Genomic DNA, 21,576 nt, shown 5'->3' on the forward strand with positions numbered 1-21,576 from the left:
GATTGACAGGGCGGGGGGATTATACATGGATGGAGATATATGGGGGTCTTATACAGGGGGGCTGTGGAGTTTCACCAGCGGTGGGGAGGGAGATTGACAGGGCGGGGGGATTATACATGGATGGAGATATGGGGGTCTTATACAGGGGGGGCTGTGGAGTTTCACCAGCGGTGGGGAGGGAGATTGACAGGGCGGGCGGGGGGATTATACATGGATGGAGATATATGGGGGTCTTATACAGGGGGGGCTGTGGAGTTTCACCAGTGGTGGGGAGGGAGATTGACAGGACGGGGGGATTATACAGGGATGGAGATATATGGGGGTCTTATACAGGGGGGGCTGTGGAGTTTCACCAGTGGTGGGGAGGGAGATTGACAGGGCGGGGGGATTATACGTGGATGGAGATATATGGGGGCCTTATACAGGGGGGGCTGTGGAGTTTCACCAGCGGTGGGGAGGGAGATTGACAGGGCGGGCAGGATTATACAGGGATGGAGATATGGGGGTCTTATACAGGGGGGGCTGTGGAGTTTCACCAGCGGTGGGGAGGGAGATTGACAGGGCGGGCGGGGGGATTATACAGGGATGGAGATATATGGGGGGTCTTATACAGGGGGGGCTGTGGAGTTTCACCAGCGGTGGGGAGGGAGATTGACAGGGCGGGCGGGGCGATTATACAGGGATGGAGATATATGGGGGTCTTATACAGGGGGGGCTGTGGAGTTTCACCAGCGGTGGGGAGGGAGATTGACAGGGCGGGGCGATTATACATGGATGGAGATATGGGGCTCTTATACAGGGGGGGCTGTGGAGTTTCACCAAGGGGGAGGACACAGCGCGGGGGGGGGACACAGCGCGGGGGGGGAATAGTGCAGGGGGAATTCAGCGGGGGGGGGACACAGCGCGGGGGGGGGGACACAGCGCGGGGGGGGGGACACAGCGCGGGGGGGGAATAGTGCAGGGGGAATTCAGCGGGGGGGGGTAATTCGGCCCGGGGGTAATTCAGCGGGGGGGGAAATTCGGCGGGGGGGGATTTGGCGGGGAGGAAATTCGGCGGGGGGGGATTTGGCGGGGGGGGGAATTCGGCTGGGGGGCTAGTTCAGCGGGGGGAAATTAAGCAGGGGGGAATACAGCACGGGGGAATTCGGCAGGGGGGGGAATACGGCGCGGGGGGAAATTCGGCCGCGGGGGGGGAATTCGGCAGAAGGAGGGAAAGAAAGAGAAGGAGGGTGAGAAAGAAAGAGAAGGAGGGAGAGAAAGAAAGAGAAGGAGGGAGAGAAAGAAAGAGAAGGAGGGAGAGAAAGAAAGAGAAGGAGGGAGAGAAAGAAAGCAGGGGGGAGAGAAAGAAAGAAGGAGGGAGAGAAAGAAAGAAGGAGAGAAAGAAAGAAGGAAGGAGAGAAAGAAAGAAGGAGGGAGAGAAAGAAAGAAGGAGGGAGAGAAAGAAGGAGGGAGAGAAAGAAAGAAGGGAGAGAAAGAAAGGAGGGAGAGAAAGAAAGGAGGGAGAGAAAGAAAGGAGGGAGAGAAAGAAAGAAGGGGAGGGAGAGAAAGAAAGAAGGGGAGGGAGAGAAAGAAAGAAGGGGAGGGAGAGAAAGAAAGAAGGAGGGAGAGAAAGAAAGAAGGAGGGAGAGAGAAAGAAAGAAGGAGGGAGAGAGAAAGGAGGGAGAGAGAAAGGAGGGAGAGGAAAGAGTGAAAATGGGAGAAAATAAAAAGAGAAACAGTGAGAGGGAGACACAGAACGAGAAACAGAGAGAGAGAGACAGAGAAACAGCGAGAGATTGAGAGAGACAGAGACCGAGAGAAACAGACCGAAAGACAGAAAAAGAGATTGAGAAACAGAACGAGAAACAGAGAGACAGAAAAGAGAAACAGAGATTGAGACAGAGACAGAGATTGAGAGAGATCGAGATTGAGAGAGAGAGACAGAGAGAGATTGAGATTGAGAGAGATCAAGATGATTGAGATTGAGAGAGATTGAGATTGAGAGAGAGATTGAGATTGAGAGATCGAGAGATTGACATTGAAAGAGATCGAGATGAGAGAGATTGAGAGAGAGCGAAATTGAGAGAGTGAGTGAGATTGAGAGATTGAGAGAGAGCGAGATTGAGAGAGCGAGATGAGAGAGATTGAGAGAGAGAGATTGAGAGAGATCGAGATGAGAGATTGAGAAAGAGAGGCAGAGATTGAGAGAGAATGATATTGAGATTGAGAGAGATCGAGATGAGAGAGATTGAGAGAGATCGAGATGAGAGAGATCGAGATGAGAGAGATCGAGATGAGAGAGATCGAGATGAGAGAGATCGAGATGAGAGAGATCGAGAGAGATCGAGATGAGAGAGATTGAGAGAGATCGAGATGAGAGAGATTGAGAGAGATCGAGATGAGAGAGATCGAGATGAGAGAGATCGAGATGAGAGAGATCGAGAGAGATCGAGAGAGATCGAGATGAGAGAGATTGAGATTGAGATGAGAGAGATTGAGAGAGATCGAGATGAGAGAGATCGAGATGAGAGAGATTGAGAGAGATTGAGATGAGAGAGATTGAGAGAGATCGAGAGAGAGATCGAGATGAGAGAGATCGAGAGAGATCGAGATGAGAGAGATTGAGAGAGATCGAGATGAGAGAGATTGAGATGAGAGAGATTGAGAGAGATCGAGATGAGAGAGATCGAGATGAGAGAGATCGAGAGAGATCGAGATGAGAGAGATTGAGAGAGATTGAGATGAGAGAGATTGAGAGAGAATGAGATTGAGATTGAGAGAGATTGAGATTGAGAGAGATCGAGATGAGAGAGATTGAGAGAGAATGAGATTGAGATTGAGAGAGATTGAGATTGAGAGAGATCGAGATGAGAGAGATTGAGAGAGAATGAGATTGAGATTGAGAGAGATTGAGATTGAGAGAGATCGAGATGAGGGAGATTGAGAGAGAATGAGATTGAGATTGAGAGAGATTGAGATTGAGAGAGATCGAGATGAGGGAGATTGATACTCACGGTCACACCTGGTCTGCGCTTCCTCCCAATCTCCGCACGTCCACCTGGAGCCACAACTCAGAAATCTTCCTCCCAACACCTGGGAACACAACCTCGAGCAAACAGGCAAAGGGGAGTGAAAAGGGAGAGGGAGAGAAAGAGATTACAGATTGAATCTCACCGTCCCACATGGCACCAACGGAACAGCCGGGCGGATCTCTCTTCCATCCATCCATCCTTTCACCTGGACCGAGCCTGGAGCAGGGAGAGAGGGGCTGGGGGCTGGGAGAGAGAGATTGAGACAGGACTCGCTCACACACCGTTCACACCAGAGAATCTCACACACACTAACACAGAATGGCCAATGGGACCCAGTTCACACAGACACACAGACCAACATTCATTACCTGGACACTCAAAGAGTTTCAACACTAAAGAGACACAAAATACTACATTACCGGAACACTGAGTGGAAATTACAGTCCCAAGAGCCACTCACCAAATATCAGAACACCACCCCGCAGTCAGAAAGAGTGAGACGCACATGGGTCTACCTTTTTATAGTGCCGACCTGTCACTCAAACTTCCCTCCACCCACTCCACAGCCCCCCAGCCTATCAGGTTGCTGCTTCCTCCACCTGAAGCCCGCCCCCCAGGTGTGGGTCAGTCCAAGTTGAGTCTGCCTATCTCCAGGGGAGTGGGGTAGTCCCAAATGGCCTCCCAAATGGTTCCTTCCTGTCTCTGGCCAACACTGCCCTTCCCCCAGACCCCTGACTGCAGGCAGACAGACACAGCCGAGGACTGATGGACCTTGGGGAGGCCTCCCTCCACTCACCTACAACAGGGACATCACCCTCCCTGTCTGAGGCTGCTGCTTCCTCCCACAGCCCCCATTGCTCAAGAAGTCTTGTTTGATGGTTCTTATTCCAAGCTCCATTTATGTGCTTTGCCATTCTCATGCTGTGTGTGGCTGGCTCCCTGTTTAATCCTGAGTTCCCTCAGCTTTCCCCTGTGCAGTGTGTGTTGTGCATCCGTTTATCTGTCTCAGCACCTGGACATATGCAATGAAATGTGGGTCAGCTGAACCAAAGAGATGCTCACCTTCCAATACACACTTTTGCAAATCTCCCGCTCGCCCTCTGTGGGTTTATCAATGTTGCTGCACTATAGGTAAATCTCTCGCTCGCCCTCTGTAGGTTTATCAATGTTACTGCACTATCGGTAAATCTCTCGCTCGCCCTCTGTAGGTTTATCAATGTTGCTGCACTATAGGTAAATCTCTCGCTCGCCCTCTGTAGGTTTATCAATGTTACTGCACTATCGGTAAATCTCTCGCTCGCCCTCTGTAGGTTTATCAATGTTACTGCACTATAGGTAAATCTCTCGCTCGCCCTCTGTAGGTTTATCAATGTTGCTGCACTATAGGTAAATCTCTCGCTCGCCCTCTGGAGGTTTATCAATGTCACTGCACCATAGGTAAATCTCTCGCTCGCCCTCTGTAGGTTTATCAATGTCACTGCACTATAGGTAAATATCTCGCTCGCCCTCTGTAGGTTTATCAATGTTACTGCACTATAGGTAAATCTCTCGCTCGCCCTCTGTAGGTTTATCAATGTTACTGCACTATAGGTAAATCTCTCGGTCGCCCTCTGGAGGTTTATCAATGTCACTGCACCATAGGTAAATCTCTCGCGGGTTCGTTGAGTTTCCCGGGCCGGTACAAGATGTCGTAATTGTAGGTGGAAAGTTCAATTCTCCACCTCAAAATCTTGTCATTTTTGATTTTGCCCCTCTGCTTATTGTTGAACATGAAAGCGACTGAACGCTGGTCAGTAAGCAGGGTAAATCGTTTTCCAGCCAGGTAGTGCCGCCAGTGGCGCACTGCCTCCACAATGGCCTGGGCCTCCTTTTCCACAGAGGAGTGTCTGAGTTCGGAGCCCTGGAGGGTTCGTGAAAAGAAGGCCATGGGTCTTCCCGCCTGGTTAAGGGTAGCGGCCAGGGCAAAGTCGGATGCATCGCTCTCCACCTTGAATGGGATGGACTCGTCCACCGAGTGCATGGTGGCCTTGGCAATGTCATCTTTTATACGGTGAAAGGCTGAGCGGGCCTCCGCCGTCAGGGGAAAGGAAGTGGACTTGATAAGTGGACGGGCTTTGTCCGCATAATGAGGGACCCACTGGGCGTAGTAGGAAAAGAAGCCCAGGCACCTTTTGAGGGCCTTGAGACAGTGGGGCAGGGGAAGTTCCATCAGGGGGCGCATCCGGTCAGGGTCAGGACCGATGACTCCGTGTTCCACCACGCAGCCAAGGATAGTGAGGCGCGTTGTGTGGAATATGCACTTTTCCTTGTACGTGAGGTTTAGGAGTTGGGCCGTGCAAAGGAACTTATCAAGGTTGGCGTCATGGTCCTGCAGGTCATGGCCGCAGATGGTCACGTTGTCCAGGTCGGGAAACGTGGCCTGTAACGCATTCTCGTCGACCATCCGGTCCATCTCCCTCTGGAAGACGGAGACACCGTTGGTGACGCCGAAAGGAACCCTGAGGAAGTGAAAAAGACGGCCGTTTGCCTCGAAAGCTGTGTACTGGCAGTCCTCAGGGCGGATAGGGATTTGGTGGTATGCTGCCTTGAGGTCAATGGTCGAGAAAACGTGATATTGCGCTATCTTATTAGCCACGTCGGCTATGCGGGGGAGAGCGTATGCGTCCAACTGGGTGTACTTGTTGATTGTCTGGCTGTAGTCGATGACCAGGCGCTGCTTGTTGCCGGTCTTAACGACTACCACCTGAGCTCGCCAGGGGCTGGTACTACCCTCAATAATCCCCTCCTTCAGGAGCCGCGTCACCTCAGATCTTATAAAGGATCTGTCCCCGGTGCTGTATCGCCTGCTCTTTGTGGCGATAGGCTTGCAGTCGTGGGTGAGGTTAGCGAACGGGGGGGGGGTGATTTTGAGGGTGGAGGGACTACAGGTGGGGCGCGGTGGGCAATTTAAAAACTGCTGGTTGCAGACAGTGAGTGGGGGAAAAGGTCCACCGTATGTCAAGGTGACACTCTTAAAGTGACAATGAAAGTCCAACCCCAGCAGAACGGCAGCGCAGAGATGTGGCAGGACGAAGAGCTTTACATTTTTATAAACGGAGCCCCTCACCGAAAGCGTCACTACGCAGTAGCCGCCGACGTCTGCTGAGTGAGATTTTGAGGCCATGGAGATCCGATAGCGCGCTGGCAGGACCGAGAGGGAATAATGCTGCACCGTATCAGGGTGTATGAAGCTCTCCGTGCTCCCGGAATCAAAAAGGCAAGTTGTGGCGCAGCCATTTACCTGGATGTCCATCGTGGACCTGGCTAGCTGATGGGGTCTGGATTGATCCAGCGTAATGGAGGCCGCTGTGGAGTCGGGAGCGTCGCTGTAAAACCCTGGTGAGGCGGTGGGTGAGTCGGGGGCCCGTTGGCAAAATGGCGGACAAAATGGCGGCGTCGGAGAAGAAGGACAAAATGGCAGCGCCCATGACGATCCCGATCCCCACGAGGCTGGAGGAAGGCAAGATGGCCGCTCCCACGAATCGCAAGCGGCGCTGCTGAAGGTAGGGGTCTTCTGACTTCTGCAGACGCCAGCGTAGTGTCCCTTCTTACCGCAGGCAGAGCAGACAGCGTTTTTCGCCGGGCAGCGCGCCCTGGGGTGTTTGGTCTGGCCACAGAAATAACATTTCTGGCTCGGGCGGGACATCGCTGCAGCAGTTGGGGCCGGGGCCCGGGGCGCCGCCACGTCCCAAGATGGCGGCGGCCGTGACATCCACGAGGCGGCCACGCGGTCCGGGGAGTAGGCCTCCATGTTCCGATGGGCTACGTCCAACGAAAGGGTGAGTGAAATCGCCTTCTTCAGGTCGAGCTCGCTACTTTCCAGCAGTCGCTGCCATGTGTGAGTGGACCTGAGGCCCGCAACGAGGGCGTCCCGGATGAGCTCCTCCGTATGTTCCGTGGCTGATACTTGCTTGCATTCGCAGGCTCGGCCGAGTTCCTTCAGCGCCTGTATGTATGCTTCTGGGGGTTCCCCGGGCTGTTGTTTGCGGGACCCCAGGAGATGTCTTGCGTAAACATAGTTGACCGGGCGTGCATATTGTTCCTTTAAAATGTCGATAGCCCCCTGGTAGCTCGTAGCGTCCCGGATAAGGGCAAAAGCTCGGTGGTTTACTTTCGAATTCAGCACCCTGAGCTTGTCGGCGTCGGTGGCGACGGTCTCGCCGGATGCAGCCAGAAAAGACTCAAAACAGTTCAACCAGTGTGAGAACTTAGCAGGCGAGTCCGGTTCTTGCGGGTCGGGTTCCAGGCACTTGATCTTAAGTATCTGCAGCATCGTTATTTTTTTTATTTTTTTTGTCAGTAGTTAATAAAATTGATGCGCTATCGATTCTAATAAAAGGCTGAGTAGAGTTCAGAACAACAGGCTTTTATTAACTACTGAATGCAACTACAAACAGATCAGGACTATGCCTCTAGTGGACGACCGAATGGCAGAGAGCTGCCGTGCAGCCGTCCTTATACCAGGCAGCCAAGGGCGGAGTCAGCTGAGGCATAGTCAGGTATAACAGTGAAACAAGAGTGAACGACAACAACAACAACAACAATAGTGAACACAGTGAACGACAGTGGTTTACGACAAGGGGTAATTGTGGGCAATTGGATTTCCAATGGCCTACTTGTCCACAATGAAAACACGTTGAATTTCCTCCTCCATTCCATTTGTTTAACTTTTTGTTGTTTATTCTGTTCCTGATTAATCTCATCCCTCTTTATTATGTTTACTAACTTCTATACTTCGTTCACGTCACCTCTCTGCTTCCTTTTTCCAACCTGAGAAGGCTGACCAATTTACTTCTTTTTTTTCCCTTTTTTAGTTGGGTCCCTTTTTATGAGGCATTCCTCTAGACAGGTAATTCTGCCTTTGTTAAAGGTGCCATCTGGTGGAAATGGGTATTTCCCATTTCAGGTCCATCTGGACCACCTTGGCAGGTCATTGATTGAAACTTGACCGTAGTTTTGAAAAATATAACAAGCAGGGGTGCCTTTCTCTCTGATTTTACTAGATTTGGCACCCATTTTTTTTTTTACTTAATTGGGACTTTCCTGTTGGTTAGTCTCAATTAGGCGTAATTTCTCTGGATCACAATAACCCGTTTCCCCTTCGCGATTTTGCAACCAAGTTGCTGTAAGAGATGAAAAGAAACACGTACTAACAATAATAAGACTAATAATAACTAACGTGACAGACCACACAGGTAAACAAATTAAGTAACTCATTAAAATCTTATACTGTATACTGAACAATAGACAATTCTCAGTCTGTGTTATTCGCCACTGCAGAACTAAGTCCTTATACTTTAATGAAATCTCTGAAGGTCTCCTGCCTTCTGCCGCAAGACTCTCTCTCTGGCTTCTTAATCTCCGGGGGACCCACCCCCTACTGTAGTCTCAACTTAATCTCCGGGGGACCCACCCCCACTGCAGTATCAAACTTCTAGCGCTTTTCCTTTTATCCTTGGTACCTTCCTTAGTCCGGGATCACCCGACTTTACTGTGTCTTATCTGGACGGTCTATTTCAGGGCTCAGTTTCCGAAATCATCTCCTTTTCTGATAAACTGAAAGAGGAAATAATTACAAAAATGACAACTCAACCCTGGAAAATTAGTCTCAACTGATCGCAGTGCTGTAGCCGATAGCAAACAGAACACACTAGTTTTCAGACTGAGAGGGAATCCCTTTGGTGGCTAATGCCACTTATAACTGGCCAGTTAGGATTCGTTCCCAGAAAGATACCGTGTCTTCGTCCGTTTACTCATCGGTACAACAAGCGATCTCGGTGGAACCTCCAAGAAGTACTGTCTAAATCTCAACTCCAAGTAAGACTCTGAAACACGTAAGCACCGTCAGATAAGCAAAGCTTTATTTTACTTGCACAAGGGGAGTGAGAGCCCAGTCAATGGCTAGACTCACAACTCCAGAGAACATCTGTTGATGCAGCATATTTATACATTCAAACAAGCAAGTGTTCCATAAATCACATGTAATGGTATTGTATCGTTTTAAAACAAATTAAGCGTTCAACAAATTAAGAGTTTGGCACAAGGACAATCAAAAGGTCAGCAGGACAGAAATATCTCCAGACAAGGTTAGTTAATCATATATTCTGTCAGGAGGTTCAGTCTGAATCTTGTTACCAAATGATCAGCTCAATTATGTCTGAATCTTGTTACTAAATGATCAGCTTAATTATGTCTGAATCTTGTTACCAAATGATCAGCTTACTTTTACTGTGTGAATGCACTGGTGCTCAATGAGATGAGATGACTGCCTGAACCTCTTCCCACAGTGAGAGCAACTGAATGGTCTCTCCTCAGTGTGAAGTCGCTGGTGTGTCAGAAGGTGGGATGACTGACTAAATCCCTTCCCACACTCGGAGCAGGTGAACGGCCTCTCCCCGGTGTGACTGCATCGATGAGTTTCCAGCCGGGACAGGGAGCTAAATCCCTTCCCACAGTCCCCACATTCCCACAGTTTCTCCGTGGTGTGGGTGTCCTTGTGCCTCTCCAGGTTGGACAATCGGTTGAAGCCTTATCCACACACACAACACGTGTACGGTTTCTCCCCGCTGTGAACGGTGAGATGTTTTTTCAGACTGTGTAACTGGTTAAAGCTCTTTCCACAGTCAGTGCACTGGAACACTCTCACTCGGGTGTGTGTGTCTCGGTGCTTTTCCAGTCACACCGATCTTTGAAATCTTTTCCCACAGACAGAACAGGCAAACATTTCTCCTTCCACATTCAAAGGCTGATGATATTCCCTGTAAAAGCAGTTTACAAAAGACATCACTGTAAGTTCAGGATTAAAATTCAGAACAGATAATTCTAGTTTCTATGGAACATTCTCTCTCTTCTTACATAGAATTACACAGATTGTACAGCACAGAAACAGGCCATTCGGCCCAACTGGTCCATGTGGTGTTTATGCTCCACACGAGCCTCCTCCCATCTCTCTTCATCTCACCCTATCAGCATCTCCTTCTATTCCTTTCTCCCATGTGTTTATCCAGCTTCCCCTTAAATACATCCATGCTCTTCGCCTCAACTACTCCCTGTGGCAGCAAGTTCCACATTCTCAGCACCCTCTGGGTGAAGGAGTTTAATCTAAATAGGACTTTCCTGGGCAGCCAATGAGCACTGCTGCCTCTTTTGTGCATTTCCTGGCGAGGCGAAACAGTTGATATTTTCTGATCAAAAAGAGCTGAGCTCGGCAGCATTAGTCCTGTTTTGCCTCCTTTGGAGACCAGGTGTATGAGCAGAGTGAGCACAGTCCTCACAGCAACCGCAATAAAATTGTTGCAGTTGTGAAGGAACTTTGTGTCTGTGCACTGGATCACAAACAAAATGTGTGTGTTGATTGTTGTCTTATTACCCTACTGTAAAGTGCCTTGAGATGTTTTTAAAGCTCTATATAAGGAGACCTACATCAGAATGCTGTTCATAGACTACAGCTCAGCATTCAACACTATCGTCCCCAACAAGCTGGCCACCAAACTCCAAACTCTTGGCCTGAACACTTCCCTCTGCAACTGGACCCTGGACTTCCTAACAAACAGACCCCAGTCTGTCAAATTAGGTAACCACACCTCCCCCCCCCCTGACCATGAACACGGGGGCCCCACAAGGATGTGTGCTGAGCCCCCTCCTATACTCCCTCTTCACCCACGACTGTGTGGCTGTTCATGGTTCCAACACCATCATCAAGTTTGCGGATGATACCACGGTAGTAGGCAAGATCACCAACAACGATGAGTCAGCCTACAGGGAGGAGGTCCAGCATCTCGGGAAGTGGTGCGCCAATAACAACTTGGCCCTTAACATCAAGAAAACCAAAGAAATCATTGTGGACTTCAGGAAGTCTAAAGGCGGAAGTCACACCCCCATCCACATCAATGGGGCTGTGGTGGAAAGGGTGGACAGCTTTAAGTTCCTCGGAGTCCACATCACGGAAGACCTCTCCTGATCCCTCAATACCTCCTCTCTGGTGAAGAAGGCCCAGCAGCGCCTATATTTCCTAAGGAGGCTGAAGGGATGTAACCTGTCACCCCTGATCCTCTCTAACTTTTACCGCTGCACAATAGAGAGCATCCTGACGAACTGTATCACAGTATGGTATGGCAGCTGTAGCTACTATGACTGGAAAGCTCTGCAGCGGGTAGTCAAAACTGCCCAACGCATTACCGGCACCCGGCTACCGACCATAGAGCAGATATACCAGAAACGCTGTCTACGGAGGTCACGGTCCATCATCAAAGACCCTACCCACCCCAGCCACAGTCTGTTTGCCCTCCTGCCATCTGGGAGACGCTACAGATGCATTCGCACCCGTACGACCAGATTTAGGAACAGCTTCTTCCCAAGGGCTGTCATCCTACTGAACTCCACAAATAAACTCTAAAGCCTGCACATCCGCCAATGCACTTTATTATGGTTATGTTTATGTTAATGTATTACAAGCCAAATGTATGTTGAATGTTTAAATGTCTTAATCTAAATGTACACTCTCGGGAGCCACAAGCCTACATTTCGTTGTACTGCACATGTGCACTAACAATGACAATAAAAGTTGATTTGATTTGATTTGATTTGTAAGTTGTTGTTGGTGTATAGAGAACTCTGTTGAAATTTAGTGAAATGATCAATAACCAAGGAAGATCATTTCTTTGTTTGGTTCTGTTAGTTTTCATAGAATCATGGAAAAGTACAGCACGAAGGAGGCCATTCGGCCCATCGTGCCTGTGCTGGCTCTTAGAAAGAGCACTCGTGCTCAGTCCCACATCCCTGCTTGTTGTCCGTAACCCTGTAAGATCCTCATCCTCAAGTACCCGTCCAACTCCCTTTTAAACTCATTGATGGAATCAGCTCATGACCTTTTCAGGTCGAGCGTTCCAGATCCCCACAACTCTCTGAGTTTTATGCAATTGTTACCACAGTTGCCTTCTGTGAAGGTTTAATAATAAATGCATTTTGCTATGAAAGCAATTAAAACATTCCTAGTAAATAAATAGACAGATGCATCAAAATATTAAAATTGTGGGAGGGAGGGCAGTGCTCGCCCAGGGCCCAATAAACAATGGAATTCTTGTTCCCCAACCCAATGCTCAGAAGATGAAGTCCCAGAGCTGCCTCTGGCTCGGTTCCACCTGCCCTATTCTGATTATGAAAGAAAGGGCAGATAGATTATGAAAGTAAATTAGCAAAAAATATAAAAACAGATAGTAAGAGTTTTTATAGTTATATAAAAAGAAAAAGGGTGGCTAAAGTAAATGTTGGCCCCTTAGAGGATGAGACCGGGAAATTAATGGTGGGAAATATGGAGATGGCAAAATCACTGAATGAATAATTTGTATCAGTCTTTACAGTAGAAGACACTAAGAATATCCCAACACTGGACAAACAGGGGGCTATAGGGGGGGAGGAGCTCAACATGATCAAAATCACTAAGGAAGTGGTACTCGGTAAAATAATGGGACTCGAGGCGGATAAATCACCTGGACCTGATGGCTTACATCCTAGGGTCTTGAGGGAAGTGGCGGTAGGGATTGTGGATGCATTAGTAATAATTTTCCAAAACTCCCTGGACTCAGCAAAGGTCCCGGCAGACTGGAAAACTGCTAATGTAACACCCTTATTTAAAAAGAGCAGTAGACAGAAGGCTGGAAACTATAGACCGGTTAGCCTAACATCTGTGGTAGGTAAAATTTTGGAGTCCATTATTAAGGAGACAGTAACAGGACATTTGGTTAATCATCATTTAATAGGACAAAGTCAGCATGGTTTTATGAAGGGGAAGTCATGTTTGACAAATTTGCTGGAGTTCTTTGAGGAAGTAACATATAGGGTGGATAAAGGGGAACCAGTGGACATAGTGTATTTAGACTTCCAAAAGGCATTTGACAAGGTGCCACACAAAAGATTATTGCTTAAGATAAAAAATCATGGGATTGGGGTAATATTCTGGCATGGATAGAGGATTGGCTATCTAACAGAAGGCAGAGAGTTGGGGTAAATGGTTCATTCTCAGACTGGCAATCAGTAACTAGTGGTGTTCTGCAGGGGTCAGTGCTGTGTCCCCAACTCTTTACAATCTATATTAATGATTTGGAGGAGGGGACCGAGTGTAACATATCAAAGTTTGCAGATGATACTAAGATGGGAGGGAAAGTAGTGAATGAGGAGGACATAAAAAACCTGCAAGGGGACATCGACAGGCTAAGTAAGTGGGCAGAGATTTGGCAGATGGAATACAATACTGGAAAGTGTGAGGTTATGCACTTTGGCAGGAAAAATCGAAGAGCAAGTTATTATCTTTATGGCAAGAAACTGGAAAGTACTGAAGCACAAAGGGATCTGGGGGTCCTGGTGCACAAAACTCAAAAGGTTAGTATGCAGGTGCAGCAAGTGATTAAGAAGGCCAATGGAATGTTGGCTTTCATTGCTAGGGGGATAGAATATAAAAATAGGGAGGTATTGCTTCAGTTGTACAAGGTATTGGTGAGACTGCACCTGGGATACTGCATACAGTTTTGGTGTCCATACTTAAGAAAATACATACTTGCTCTCGAGTCAGTACAAAGAAGGTTCACTCAGTTAATCCCGGGGATGAGGGGATGGACATATGAGGAGAGGTTGAGTAGATTGGGACTCTACTCATTGGAGTTCAGAAGAATGAGAGGCGATCTTATTGAAACATATAAGATTGTGAAGGGGTTGGATCGGGTGGATGCGGGGAGGATGTTCCCGATGATGGGTGAAACTAGAACTAGGGGGCATAGTCTTAGAATAAGGGGCTGCTCTTTCAAAACTGAGATGAGGAGGAACTACTTCACTCAGAGGGTGGTAGGTCCATGGAATATGCTGCTCCAAAAAGCTGTAGAAGCTACATCATTACATCAATTTAAAACAGAAATAGACAGTTTCCTAGAAGTAAAGGGAATTAAGGGTTACGGGGAGCGGGCAGGAATTTGGACATGAGTCTAGGTTCGGATCGGTCATGACCCTGTGGGTAGCGGAGCAGGCCCAGGGGCCGTGTAGCCTGATCCTGCTCCTATTTCGTGTGTCTAATTCTGTTAGATTCAGGAGATGGTTCTGTGATAGTAGATTGGTGGTTAGGATCAGATCAGCCATGATCTTATTGAATGGCGGAGCAGGCTCGAGTGGCCGATTGGCCTACTCCTGCTCCTATTTCTTATGTTCTTCTTATGTTCTAAGCTGAGGTGTTGGTCAGTGCACTGTGATTGCCCTGTGGGCAGAAAATAGCAAATCTAGAAATATGACCAAAATAACACATTTTAACCCCAAAGATGTAAATCCCCGTCCCACACCCTCTCCCTCCTCCCTGTGCTGAAATCCAAACCCATCGCACCATCTCCAACATTTCTTTCCTCCACTCCCAGTTTTCTCCCTCCCTCTGCTCTGGCTGTGTGCAGAGTGAGAATAAAATCAATGAGTCAATGATTGTCTCTCCTGGTCACTGGGACCCTGAAACCTTCAGTTCTCCACCCGCTGTGTGCAGAGTGAGAATAAAATCTCCTGGTCACTGGGACCCTGAAACCTTCAGTTCTCCACCCGTTGTGTGCAGAGTGAGAATAAAGTCAATGATAGTCTCTCCTGGTCACTGGGACCCTGAAACCTTCAGTTCTCCACCCGCTGTGTGCAGAGTGAGAATAAAGTCAATGATAGTCTCTCCTGGTCACTGGGACCCTGAAACCTTCAGTTCTCCACCCGCTGTGTGCAGAGTGAGAATAAAGTCAATGATAGTCTCTCCTGGTCACTGGGACCCTGAAACCTTCAGTTCTCTACCCACTGTGTGCAGAGTGAGAATAAAATCAAAGAGTCAATGATAGTCTCTCCTGGTCACTGGGACCCTGAAACCTTCAGTTCTCCACCCGCTGTGTGCAGAGTGAGAATAAAGTCAATGATAGTCTCTCCTGGTCACTGGGACCCTGAAACCTTCAGTTCGCCACCCGCTGTGTGCAAAGTGAGAATAAAATCAATGTGTCAATGATTGTCTCTCATGGTCATTGGGACCCTGAAGCCCCACCCACTCTCTGTTCCTGTACCAAGATGGCCGCACATGTGCCGTGCTGCAGGTGGAACCGGTCTGTCTTTCCTCCACCAAGATGGCGGCGCCTAACCTGGGCCTGTCACCAAGAAAGAGCCTCACCACTGCCATCCGGCAGAACACATTCGGCCACTGGATCTCATTCGGGCCCGAGACCATTCTCCAACTTTATAAACTCTGCGGCGTGGCCTACCCACAGTTTATTAATCTCCCGACCCCGCTCCCGCTGACCTGCAGCTCCGCCCGGCGACCGCGCGGGGCTTTCTCTGTAAAGTTGGTGAGGGACACGTGACCCGAGCCCAGGGCCTGATTGACGGGAGCTTCCGACCAATCGGGAGCGAGCGGGGCAGGGCTGGAGGAGCGAGCCGGCAGCGGGTCCTCTAACCAATTGGGGAGCCCGAGGGGCGGGACTAGCGGCACCCAGTGGGCGGGGCTGGAGGAGCGAGCCGGTGGCGGGTCCTCCAACCAATCGGGGAGCCCGAGGGGTGGGAGTAGTGGCACCCAGTGGGCGTGGCTGGAGGAGCGAGCCAGCGGCGGGTCCTCCAACCAATTGGGGAGCCCGAGGGGCGGGACTAGCTCTGGCTGATTGTCTGATCCGCAGGGCAGCGAGTTTCTCCAGTCCCTTGTTCAGGGCCCGGGGCCCGGGGAGGCTGTGGGCCTTTATTCCCCGCATTGGACACAAGGCTCTTTGGCTCACAACACACTGGCTCAGATTTTAATAGAGACTTTTTAAATTCTTCAATCAAAGCAGATAAACCCCGTGCTTCTGTAGAACAAACTTTTTAATATTTGGGAGTAAAAGTACAAGTTTTTTTCCCTCTGCGGAATTTATTATTAGTTTCAGGAAACAACAACGCCTTTAATGTCGTAAAACATCCCAAGGCTCTTCACAGGAGCATTACAAAACAAAATTTGACACCGAGCCACATAAGGAGATATTCGGGCAGATGACCAAAAGCTTGGTCAAAGAAGTAGGTTTTAAGGAGCATCTTAAAGAAGGAGAGAGAGAGATAGAGTGATGGAGAGGTTTAGGGAAGGAATTCCAGAGCTCAGTGCCCAGGCAACTGAAGGCACGGCCGCCAATGGTGGAGCGATTAAAATCGGGGATGCTCAAGAGGCCGGATTTAGAGAAGCGCAAATATCTCTGGGGGGTTGTAGAGGCTGGAAGAGATTACAGAGATAGGGAGGGGCGTGGCCACGGAGGGAATTGAAAACAAGGCTGAGAATTTTAAGGATCAGACACTTGAGGAAAAGCAGGGAGTGGGGGAGGGTCAAACCCTTATGGGACAGGGTCGCTGATTCTGTTCTGCGACAGTTACTGGGACAGACTGTATCTCCCTTCTCCTCCACACAGGGATTTGTGGCAGTTAAAGGGACAGCGATTCATCTTGTTCTGCGAGATTGTAATTAAAGGGACACTACTCTGAGATGGCTATGAATCTTTAGTGTCGCCAGCCTTTCCAAAACATTTTCCTTTTTTTGAAGATCTGTGTGAACTCGCTGGTGACTCAGCAGGTTGGATGAACTCTGAAACCTCTTTGCACAGTCAGAACATTTAAAGGGTCTCTCATCGGTTCTGGGACAGGAGGGATCTGGTTAACAGTGATCACAATATCATTAGGTTTAAAGTAGTTATGGAAAGGGACAAAGAAGAATCAATGGTGAAAATACCCAACTGGAAGAGAGCCAATTGCAGTGATTTGAGAAGGGATCGAGCACAGGTGGACTGGAAACAAAGGTTGTCCAGGAAAACAGTGAATGACCAATGGCAGGTCTTCAAGGCTGAGATAGTTCGGGTACAAACCAAGCATATTCCCATAAGGAGGAAAGATGGGCCATCCAAAGCTAGGGCTCCCGATGACAAAGGACATCGAGGTTAGAATAAAACAGAAAAAGGAGGTTTACGACAAATGTCAGGTACAGAATACAGTCAAAAACCAGGAGAATACAGAGAGTGTGGGGGAAATTGAAACAGGATATAAGGGCAAAGAGAGAATATGAGAAAAGATTAGCGGGTAACATAAAAGAGAACCCCAAAATCTTCTATAAACGTATGAAAAGTAAAAGGATAGTTAAAGGAATGGTAGGGCCAATTAGGGACCAAATAGGAGCTCATCATACAGAGGCAGAGGGCATGGCTGAGGTACTGAATGAGTACTTAGCATCTGTCTCCACAAAAGAAGAGGATGAAGTTCATGTTGCAGTAGAGGAGGGGAGAGTAGAGAAATTGGATAAAAATGGATAGAAAGGAGGTGCTAAATATGTTGTCATCACTCATAGTTAACAAGTCACCCAGTCCAGATGTAATGCATCCTAGATTGCAGAGGGAAGCTAGGGTGGAGACAGCAGAAGCTCTGACCACAATCTTTCAATCTCCCTCAGATATATGGGAGTGGTGACAGAGGACTGGAGGATTGCAAATGTTACACCCCTGTCTAAAAAAGGGGAGAGGGATAAACCTGGTAACTACAGGCCAATCAGCCTAATGTCAGTGTGGGTGAACGACTAGAGACCATTGGCAAGGACAAAATTAATTCTCACTTGGAGAAGCATGGGTTAATAAGGGACAGCCAGTATGGATTTGTTAAAGGTAAATCGTGTCTGACTAACCTGATTGAGTTATTTGATGAAGTAACAGAGGGTTGATGAAGGTAGTGCAGTAGATGTTATATATATGGACTTTCAAAAGGCATTTGATAAAATACCACGTAAGAGACTTACTCGGAAAATAGGAGCAGAGGGAAGAAAAGGGCTGATGGTAATTTGGGTATATAATTGGCTAAGGGAGAGGAGGCAGTGAGCAGTGCTGAGGGACAGTTAAACGGCCTCTCATCAGTGTGACCTCACTAGTGCCCCTTCAGTTCCCCGGGGCTTTTAAAGCTCTTCCCACAGTTAGGACACTGAAATGGTCTCTCTCCAGTGTGAACTCCCTGGTGTGTTTGCAGGTGGGATGAACAAACAAATCCCTTTCCACACACGGAGCAGGTGAACGGACTGTCCCTGGTGTGACTGCGCCGTTCAACTTCCAATGCAAACGGGGAACTGAAGCCCTTCCCGCCATCCCCACCTTTACCCGGTTTCTCCCCGGTGTGACGGTGCACGTGTCTCACCAGGTCAGACGATCGGCTGAATCTGCGTCCACACACTGAACACGTGTGCAGTTTGTTTGCGTTGCGATCCCTGCTCTGTCCTTCCATGTGCAAAGGCCGATGATATTCAGGTCCTGATGAATCCAGCGACTCTGTCAGATCTTGATGTGATGTTTGGTCTGAGCTTCTCGCCTGTAACTGCTCCACTTCTATAACCCTGTAAATTGAGATCAGAAAAGGATCAGAGGCAAACTGTTGTTTAATTTTCCCCTTTCCGAACCTAGGGGCAGTGAAGCTGATTTTCAGGCTCCAGCTGCTGCACAGGTTGGTTGAAAGGATCAGCAGTAATGGTGGCTGTAATACCCACAAGCCCCGGTGCTGCAGAAAGCGCTCTGTTGACTGAGTCCCGCGCATGTGCTCATGGCACCCACGCTCTCCCTCCTGCTCTACAATCGCCCATCCTGATCGGTCCGCAACGCTCATGCTCAGCACACAAAACCCCGCGTGTTGTATCCGTGTGTTAATGGAGACACGGAATGCAGGAGTTGGTTTAACAAGTGTTTACTGAACAAAGTCTGGAGGTGAACTAAAAGATACAAGACACTATACAGGCTTATATAGCCCGAGTGGCCACTACCAGTATTACAGTACACAGGGGCTCTTAATGGCACATACACCACAATTCCTCCCCTTTTAGACAACCAGTACATAACATTTTAAGTAATCACTAATTAACATGTTTACAAGAACAATAATCTACACATTTGCTGCAGTTAATCAATTATAAGTCAGTCTCTCTGGAGGCTTCCTGACTCGGTCCGGATAATGCCTCGGTGGTGTAGTAGTTTTCGGTGGTGTAGTAGGTTCTTTTGGCAAGGTCGATTCGGCTTGAATGCCAGTGTCGGGTTCATCTGGTTCCAGTATCACCGGATCGGAGGTAGATACTATGGGTATCTGTGCTTCATCATTAGGCGTATGGAGTTGTGGTGTAGGTTGTCCCTTTTCGGATGGCTCTATGATCTGGTCAGCATGGCGCCTTATTATGCTTTCTCCAATGTCCACGGTATACATCAGCGGTCCTAGTCGTGTGCAAATAGTTCCAGGCTGCCATTTCTCGGTACGGTAGTCCCGGGCCAAAACTTGTTGACCTATCTGGAAGGTTCTAGTTGGCCTTTCATTCATGCCTTGAAATTGCCGGTTCTCTACGTCCCTTCTGATGTTTGGCTTGCTCAAATCCAGCCGGCATCTTAGTCTTCTATTGAAAAACATCATGGCGGGAGTTTGGTTTGTAACCACATGTGTTGCATTCCTGTATGCAAACAAGAAGTTATCTACATTATGCTGTAGATTTATGTCTTCATTACTGATGGCCTTTATGGCCTTCTTGAAGGTCTGGACAACCCTTTCAGCCAATCCATTGGTGGCAGGATGGTATGGGGCGGACGTGTAGTGCTTAACCCTATTGTTTTTTAAGAACTTCCTGAATTCTTCGGGCACAAATTGCGGTCCATTATCAGAACAGATCTGTTCAGGCAGCCCATTCCTGGCAAATATGGTCCTTAATACTGTGATGGTTTTTTCCGTGGTGGTGGAGGACATCTTTATTACCTCCGGCCACTTGGAGTGTGCATCAACCGCGATTAAGAACATTGAGTCCATAAATGGACCAGCAAAGTCGATGTGTACCCTTTGCCATGGAGATGAGGGCCACTCCCATAGATGTAGAGGGGCTTGTGGTGGGGCGTTTTGGACCTTCTGGCATCCTAGACAGCCTTGGTCATTTCTTCGATGTCTCCATCGATACCTGGCCACCACACAAAAGCTCTGGCTAGGTTCTTCATTTTCACTCCACCCAGATGCCCCTCGTGAAGCTCCTTTAACACTTTATCCTGGAGTTTGGGTGGAAGCACCACTCTCGATCCACACATCAAGGTTCCTCGGCACACTGACAGCTGGTCTCTTCTTTGCGAGAATGCTGGCAACAGTCATTCGCCATGTGCTGGCCATCCCTTCACCATTAAATCGTAGACTCGTGAGAGAGTCGGGTCATTTCTCGTTTCCTTTTCAATGGTAGAATTTGTTACTGGTAGACATTCCAACATGGTTGAGTGCAACATCTCCACTGGGTCCACTGTAGGTGCCTCTTCTACTGTTGGCAATGGTAAACACGATAAACCGTCAGCATTTCCATGCTGTTTTGATCCTTTGTATTCTATGTCATATTGGTGTGCCCCTAGGAAAAGGGACCACCTCAGTAGCCTTTGCGCTGTCATAATGGGAACGCCCTTTTTAGGGTTGAATATGGAGACGAGGGGTTGATGGTCAGTCAAGAAGGTAAATTTTTGTCCGTGTAGGTAATGGTTGAATTTCTTCACTCCCCATACCAGGCTGAGTGCTTCCCTGTCGATCTGGGCATAGTTACGCTCAGCTGAGTTCAATGAGCGTGACGCAACAGCTATCGGCCGCTCCGAGCCATCAGGGAATCTATGCGATAATACCGCTCCTGCACCATAAGGGGATGCATCGCACGCCAGTCTGATTGGCAGTGATGGGTTATAATGAGCCAAAACTTCCTTGGACGTGATCAAGCCTTTGCATTTATGGAAGGCACGTTTACAGTCTTCGCTCCATTTCCAAATTACTCCCGTTTGTAGCAGTTCGTTAAGAGGGTGCAGAACAGTTGACAAGTTCGGTAAAAATTCATGATAGTAATTTATCAATCCCAGGAACTACCTTAATTGTGAGACATTTTCAGATGCTGGGGCTTATATGACTGCTTCAATTTTTTCAGGTGACTTATGCAACCCTTCTTCGGTAATTATGTGGCCACAATATGATATTTGTTTCTGGAAAAATTTGCACTTGTGGCGATTTGCTCGTAGGCCCCGTTCTCTCAGCCTAGTGAGCACCTGCTCCAAATTGGCAAGGTGCTCGTTGTCATTTTCTCCTGTTACAAGGATGTCATCTAGGTAGCATTGAGTCCCCGGAATCCCTTGCAGGACTTGCTCCATAGCTCTTTGCCAGATAGCTGTAGCTGATGCTACTCCAAAAACCAGTCGATTGTACTGGTACAGGCCTTTGTGTGTGTTTATCGTGAGATACTTTTTAGAGGCCTCCTCAACCTCCATCTGTAGATATGCCTGTGCCAAGTCAATTTTGGTGAAACGTTTCCGTCCGGATAGTGAGGCGAAAATATCTTCTATCCTCGGAAGAGGATACTGTACCATGTGAAGGACCGGGTTTACAGTCACCTTGAAGTCTCCATAGATGCGAATTTTTCTCTGTTCTTCAGATTTATCATTATTCAACGTTTTCTTCATGACCGGGACGATGGGTGTTGCCCACTCGCTCCAATCTATCTTGGATAACACGCCTG

The 21,576-nt window shown here is 48.5% G+C and overlaps 1 protein-coding gene across 1 annotated transcript in view; it reads right to left on the reverse strand.

The window, feature by feature from the left end:
* Positions 1-7,400: 7,400 nt before the first annotated feature.
* LOC147096558 (uncharacterized) overlaps positions 7,401-21,576 on the reverse strand; it is a 194,006-nt gene continuing 179,830 nt past the window's right edge. The window contains exons 3-4 of the transcript XR_015074937.1: positions 18,222-18,417; positions 7,401-9,808 (exon numbers count right to left, since the gene is read on the reverse strand). The gene's annotated coding sequence lies outside the window, so the exon portion shown is untranslated. The remainder of the gene's footprint in view (positions 9,809-18,221; positions 18,418-21,576) is intronic.

This window comes from Somniosus microcephalus, unplaced genomic scaffold (genome assembly GCF_052327205.1).
Source record: "Somniosus microcephalus isolate GS21.2 unplaced genomic scaffold, FLI_Smic_1.0 unresolved_chr1, whole genome shotgun sequence".
NCBI classification, from domain to species: domain Eukaryota; kingdom Metazoa; phylum Chordata; class Chondrichthyes; order Squaliformes; family Somniosidae; genus Somniosus; species Somniosus microcephalus.